Raw genomic sequence first — 7,818 nt, 5'->3', positions numbered from 1 at the left:
GCAGAAAAGATGGCCTGATAACAGAATTGATTACTTGCCATGTCTTCCTAATGTCTTTACCGCACGCAGAGAATTTTCTATAATAAAATAACTATTTAGCCTTTTTTTGCAAAGCTTTGAAAAGTTGAAGCCGAGAATCACGTGAAAATGGGTTAGAGCACCTTTAAGCCTTCCAAAGATAATTTTTCTTCCCCAAACTTTTAAGGAGTGCAGGAGTCATCCAGGGAATCAAAGGGGTTGTTCTTTTCGATACTGGATTCGACTGGGGTGCATCACATGCATCAAAGATAACTTCTTTCAAAGAATCATAAAACGAATTAAACAAAGAATCTATGTCAGATTCATTTTCAGAAATACTCCACGAAGGACCTGCCAACCGTGACCTAAGAATATACAAGCCCTGATCATTAAATTTTAAAGAGGAAAAACCAGCTTCTTGGCTCTTCCTAGGCAATAAATTGGAAAAATCATACATGGAAAAAACAGGAAAATGGTCTGAGATATCACTCATCAATATAGAATTTTGCACCAAGGTCAAAGATGAATAAATATTATCAAGCAAAGACGCGGTAGTGTTTAGTTATGCGAGTTGGAATGCATGCAGAATGTAGTGTTCCACAAGCGAGCATTGTCGAAAGAAAATCCAAGGATGAGGAAGACCTCCGGTCACATAAATTAAGGTTGAAGTCGCCCATAATTACAAGTTCACACGAATGAAGTTGGATTATTTCCAAGACCTCTTCAAGAATCTGAAGGAAAGAGGGAACAGACCCACAAGGAGACCAGTATATATTACCAACAATCAAAGTTTTAGCTTGGGTTTAAATCTCAATAAACATGGATTCAAAAATTCCTTCCTCATTTCTTGACAGGTCATGTCTAACAGAGTACGGAAGATATTCCGAAACATAAACAGCAAGGCCACCTTTAGCCATCCTACTTCGATTCAAATATTCTATCTTGTACCCAGGGAGATGCAATAGAGATTCGTTTTTCAAGGAAAGTCTCACAAAGACCAATGAAATCAGGGTGGCCACTACGCACTATTTTTTTCAACTCATCAAACGAAGAACAAAGACCCTGTTTTTTCAACATCAAACTTTCATCAAATTATCGAAACTAGTATCAAAGTATACTATAAAGTATATTTGATACAAAAGTATCAAAGTGAAGAAAGGATCAAAGTTAATAAGGTATCAAAGTACGAAAATTATCAGAGTAACAATAAGCAACTTGCACAAGTTACAGCATTTGCACAGTAAATCAAAGTTACCACGTAAATCACTAAATCCAAGTATCAAATAAAACAAAGTATCAAAGTAACAATAAATAATTTTCGTAGCTCAGAGTCATTTTCCCGAGGCTGGGGGGGGGGGTCAACCCTGGAAGCATAGTTATTTGGCCTTTGAGCTATTTTGAACAAAATGGCTATCTCCAAATTTTGACCGGATGCTCTTTGGGAAAGCGGGGCGTGGGCTAGTTGGCTTTTGATCGCTTTTGCCTCTTAGAAAAGAGCTAGAAGTTTCAATTTCCGATCGAATCTTACCCCTCAAAGTTAATCACACTATAGTTTCCAAATAACCTTATATTCCAATAATGGGCAATTTACATAAGTTACAATCTCTGCCCCGAAGGGCTAGAGAAGATTTCTGAAGCCCTAGGCTATAGTAATTTGAACTTTGGACTATTTTGAATAAAATGGCTATTTAAAAATTTTGATAAGATGCATTTGGAGAAAAAAGGCAATACGGGTAAAGGGGGGGGGGGAGATTGTTACTTTTTTATCACTTTCGATTCTTAAGAACTTACAACTTACATACGTTATAATTCTTCTTCCAAGTATTATGGAGGATTTCACAACCCCTAACTTATAGCAATTTTGAATTTTGAAATATTTTGAACAAAATGGCTATCTCAAAGTCTTTATCGGATGTATATTGGGAAAAACGCACGGGGGAGTAGATACCCTCCGATTACTTTTGATGATTCTTATAAAGGTAAATAGAACTTTCAATTTCCAATCAAACGAGCCATCTCTAAAGTTTATACGAACACCCCTTGCATATAACATTATATGCCCCCGGGATATAGCTTACAACACTTGCCCTCAGGTCCTGAAGGGATTTGTCGACCCCGGAGTTTTTGTAATTTCATTTTTAAACTATATTAAACAAAATAGCTTTCTCAAAATTTTGATTGGATGCATTTGGGGAAAAAAGGCCTTTGTTGGAGGGGGGGGGGGCTAGATGCCCTCCGATCACTTTTGACTCTTAAGAAGGGCACTAGAAATTCTGATATACAATTGAATAAGCCCATTCCGAAGTTTATACAATCATCCCTTCAATAACAAGAGCTAAGAGCTCATATGGCACTTGTGACGAGGTGAGAAGAGCTAAGAGTCAAGAGATCATATGGTATGAGCTCTAACAAAATTCTATGAATCAATAGATTGATTTAAAAAGGAAAATAAGAGGCTTAATGCCGGTCAGGATTTAAAATAAGAGCTCTGAGTCACGATGTCCTTCTAAACATCAAAATACATTAAGATCCGATCACCCACTCGTAAGTTATAAATACCTAATTTTTTCTAATTTTTCCTCTCCCTTTAGCCCCACAGATGGTCGAATCTGGGAAAACGACTTTATCAAGTCAAATTGTGCAGCTCCCTGACACGCCTATCAATTTTCATCGTCCTAGCACGTCCAGAAGCACCAAACTCACCAAATCACTGAACCCCTCCGCCCAACTCCCCCAAAGAGAGCGGATCCAGTACGATTCTGTCAATCACGTATCAAGGACATTTGTTTATTATATCCACCAAGCTTCATCCCGATTCCTACACTCCAAGTGTTTTTCCAAGATTTCCCCCTCCAACTCCCCCCAATGTCAAACGATCTGGTCGGGATTTGAAATAAGAGCTCTGAGACATGAATTTTTTCTAAAAATCAAATTTTATTAAGATCCGATCATGTATTCGTAAGATAAAAATACCCCAATTTTCACGTTTTCCAAGAATTCCGGTTTCCCCCTCCAACTCCCCCCGACGTCACAGGATCTGGTCGGAATTTAAATAAGAACTTTAAAGCACAAGATCCTTCTAAATATCAAATTTCATTAAGATCTGGTCACCCTTTCGTAAGTTACAAATACCTCAATTTTCAAAATTATCCCCCGTCCAATTCCACCATAGAGAGCAGATCCGGTCCGGTTAGTCAGTCACGTACCTTAGACAGGTTTTTATTCTTACCATCCAGTTTCATCCTGACCTCACCGCTTTAAGTATTTTCTAAGATTTCCGGTCCCCCCAACCGCCCCCCCCCCCCCAATTACGCTTGATCCGGTTGAGATTTCAAATAAGAGATCTGAGTTACGAGGTCCTTCCAAATATGAAGTTTCATGAAGATCCGATCACTCCTTCGTAAGTTAAAAACCTCATTTTTTCTTATTTTTCAGAATTAACCCCCCCCCCCCAATCGGTTGGATCCGTTCCAATTATGTAAACCACGTATTTAAGACTTCTGCTTAATTTTCCCACCAAGTTTCATCCCGATCCCTCCAATCTAAGCGTTTTCCATGATTTTTGGTTCCCCCACCCCAAACTTCCCCCAACGTCACCAGATCCAGTCAGGATTTAAAATAAGAGCTTTGAGACACGATATTTTTCTAAATATCAAATTTCATTGAGATTCGATAACCCGTTCGTAAGTTAAAAATACCTCATTTTTTCTAATTTTTCAGAATTAACCCCTCCCCCAACTACCCCAAAGAGAGCGGATTCGTTCCGGTTATGTCAATCATGTATCTAGGACTCGTGATTATTTTTTCCACCAAGTTTCATCCCGATCCCTCCAGTCTAAGTGTTTTTCAAGTTTTAGGTTTTTTCAAGTTTTAGGCCCATCGCCTATAGTTCTTTAAAGTTGTGCTTTAAAGTTCTAATTTTAAATTCCGACCAGATCCTGTGACATTGGGAGGAGTTGGAGGGGGAAACCAGAAATTTTGGAAGACGTGAAATTTGGGGTATTATAGGCAGGGGGTGGGGGTAAGGTTAGGTTTTTAACCCATTTCTGAGACATATTCTCTCCCCCCCTAATTTGCAAATATATATCCCGAATTATACTATTGTATAAACTAAAGTATTATATTTACATCATGTTTTGGTGTATTTCATTATGATTAACGTAACTACACTTCTTGAGTGTGTTAGGTATAACACATAAGTACCAGTAATTTTCTTTCAAAAGGCCACAGACTAATAGAACCAATTTTCGTTGTTTTTTAAGTTAATCACCCCCCCCCTAAAAAACGAACCAAGAGCCTGTTTATGTACCTGAAGTCCTTTGAGTCTGCAAGGCTATCGAAATATTCAACACCCGACTTTACAATAATATCAAAAATGATTACCTTGCCCTTTTGAATTATCGATACCGTTCTTTATAGGTAGGAATTTTTTCATACATTTCAGTTACAATTTTACCCTCATCTTTTGACATAGATTCTTTGAATGACCTGCTCATCAAATTCATGGAAAACGTTTTAGATACGTATTTAAATTGCGCATTTGAAAAGGCGGCCTTTGAAACAGGTGAGCAATAACTGGGGTCCGCGTTGTCTGTGCCCAAAGGACATGGGAACTAATTAAACGTCAATAGCTAAGTTCATGAATGTAAAATCATCATTGATGACTGTCACAGTGTAAAAATATTTTCCCTTTACTGTGCTGACTGCATAGATGACTGGAACAGTTACATCCGCAGGACTTTGCTTCTTAGGGAATTCCAATTTCGTCAGCAATAGTTACAGCTTAGGGGTATAAGCCTAGAGAAGAAAACATGTTTTTAAACATTTCATAATACGCACAATAGCTGTAGCTAACACCTTTTGCATGGATTCCCCCTACACTTTACCGCCAACCCACCTTCCCCTAAAAAGAAAATATATAGTCCAAATTATATAAAACCAATGCATTCTGTCACCCATCACTTGTTTTCCGGTTCTTCTTTTAAACAGTTAATTCAATTAATAAGTACAAGGTATGAAACAAGAGAGACGCATTGGGAGAATAGAGGGGAAATATATAATTTCGACTGTATATTTACACATTAGGGGGGGGGGGGGTAAAATATAGGGAGTTCCATGCAAAATCTGTTTGCTACAATTGTTATGCATATTGTATTCTTATCATGCTTCCTTCTCAAACATGTTTCCTTCTTAACTCGTAAGTTAAAAATACCTCATTTTTCTAATCTTTCAGAATTAACCCTCGCCCCCACTCCCCCAAAGAGAGCAGATCCGTCCTGGTTATGTCGATCACGTATCTAGGACTTGTGCTTATTTTTCCCACCAAGTTTCACCCCGATCCCTCCACTCTAAGCGTTTTCAAAATTTTAGGTCCCCCCCTCAATTCCCCCCAGTGTCACCGGATCCAGTCAGGATTAAAAATAAGAGCTATGAGACACGATATACTTCCAAACTTCAAATTTCATTAAGATCCGATCACTCCTTCGTAAGTTAAAAATACCTCATTTTTCTAATTTGTGCAGAATTAACCCTCCTCAACTCCCCCAAAGCGAACGGATCCGTTGCGGCTATGTCAATCACGTATCTAGGACTTGTGCTTATTTTTCCCACCAAGTTTCATCCCGATCCCTCCACTCTAAGCGTTTTCCAAGATTCTATGCCTCCCCCCTCAATTCCCCCCAATGTCACCAGATCCAGTTGGGATTTAAAATAAGAGCTCTGAGACACGATATCCTTCCAAATTTCATTGAGGTCCGATCACTCCTTCGTAAGTTACAAATACCTCATTTTTCTATTTTTTCAGAATTAACCCTAGCCCCCCCCCCAACTCCCCAAAACAGAGAAGATCCGTTCCGGTTATGTCATTTATGTATCTAGGACTTGTGCTTATTTTTCCCACCAAGTTTCATCCCAATCCCTCCGCTATAAGTGTTTTCCAAGTTTTAGGTTTCCCCCTCCCAACTCCCCGCCCCCGTAACCAGATCCGGTCGGGATTTAACATAAGAGCTCTAAGACACGATATCCTTCTAAACATCAAATTTCATTGAGATCCGATTACCCGTTCGTAAGTTGAAAATACCTAATTTTTTCTAATTTTTAAGAATTATCCCCCCCCAACTACCCCAAAGAGAGCGAATCAGTTCCGATTATGTCAATCATGTATCTGGGACTTGCGCTTATTTTTCCCATCAAGTTTCATCCCGATCCTTCCACTCTAAGTGTTTTCCAAGATTTTAGGTTTCCCCCCCTCCAATTCCCCCAATGTCATCAGATCCGGTTGGGATTTAAAATAAGAGCTCTGAGACACAATATAATTCCAAACATGAAATTTCATTAAGATCCCGCAAATAAGTTAAAAATACTTCATTTTTTCTATTTTTTCTGAATTAACCGACCCTCACTCCCCCCCCCCCCAGATTGTCAAATCGGGAAAACGACTATTTCTAATTTAATATGGTCCGGTCCCTGATAGGCTTACCAAATTTCATCGTCCTAGCTTACCTGGAAGTGCCTAAAGTAGCAAAACCGGGACCGACAGACCGACCGACAGACAGACCGACAGGCAGACAGACCGACAGAATTGGCGATTGCTATATGTCACTTGGTTAATACCAAGTGCCATAAAAACGATATATGCCCCAGGGCACATTTGACAATACTTACCCCCGGAATTGGGGGGAGGGGCTGTTTTATCCCTGGAATTTCTTCTATTATCTTTGAACTAATTTCAACAAAATGGCTATCTCATAATTTGTGTCGGACGCGTTTTTGGAAAAAGGGACCTAGGGGACTAGTTACTCTCCGATCTCTTTTGTCTCTTAAAAAGTGAACTAGAACTTTCAATCTCTATTCAAATTAGCCCTGTCTGAAGTCTATACGAGCATCCCTTCTATAAGGATCTCAAATGTCCCTAGGGTACAATTTACAAAGCCCAGGCCGAGGGGGGGGAGGGTTGTATCGACACCGGAGTTTTTTTCTATCTGACCTTCCAACTATTTAAAAAAAATAGCTATCTAAATTATTTTATCAGATGTGTTTGGGAAAAAAGGACGGAGGGGGGCTAGTTGCCATCGGATCTCCTTTGACTCTTAAATAGTGAACTAGAACTTTCAATTTCCAATCAAATGAGCCCTCTCTGAACTTTATACAAGCTTCCTTTCCATAGTAACCATATATACCCCCAGGACATAACTTACAACGCCTCTCCCCGAGCCCTTGCGGGTTGTGTCGACACCAGACTTTTTGTTATCTGATCTTTGAATTATGTTTTCACAAAATGGCTATCTCAAAGTTTTTTATGGATGGGTTTGAGGAAAATAGGGCGTGGAGGGTGGGAGTGCTAGTTACCCTCCGATTTCTTTCGATTCTTAATAAGTGAAGTAAAAAATTGAAATTTCCGATAAAATGAGCCCTTTCCGAAGTTTATGTGAGCATTCCTTCCATAAGTACTATGGATGCCCCTCAGATCACAACTTACAACGCCTATCCCAGGGCCCTAGGAGGTGGCGTCGACACAGGAATTTTTCTTATCAGAACTTTTAACTATTCTTAACAAAATGGCTCTCTTAAAAATTTTGTTGGATGGGTTTGGGGAAGAAAGGCTGGGGGGAGGGCTAGTTGCCCATGGATCTCTGTTGACTCTTAAAAAGTGAACTAGAACTTTAAGTTTCCAATCAAATGAGCCCTATCTAAAGTTTATACGCGCATCCCTTTCATAGAAACCATATACGCCCCCATAACACAACTTACACCGCTTTTCCCCGGGCCCTGCGGGCTTGTGTCGACACTGGAATTTTTGTT

The sequence above is a fragment of the Artemia franciscana genome, chromosome 1, assembly GCF_032884065.1.
Source record: "Artemia franciscana chromosome 1, ASM3288406v1, whole genome shotgun sequence".
Taxonomy (NCBI): domain Eukaryota; kingdom Metazoa; phylum Arthropoda; class Branchiopoda; order Anostraca; family Artemiidae; genus Artemia; species Artemia franciscana.
This window is presented reverse-complemented; position numbering follows the sequence as displayed.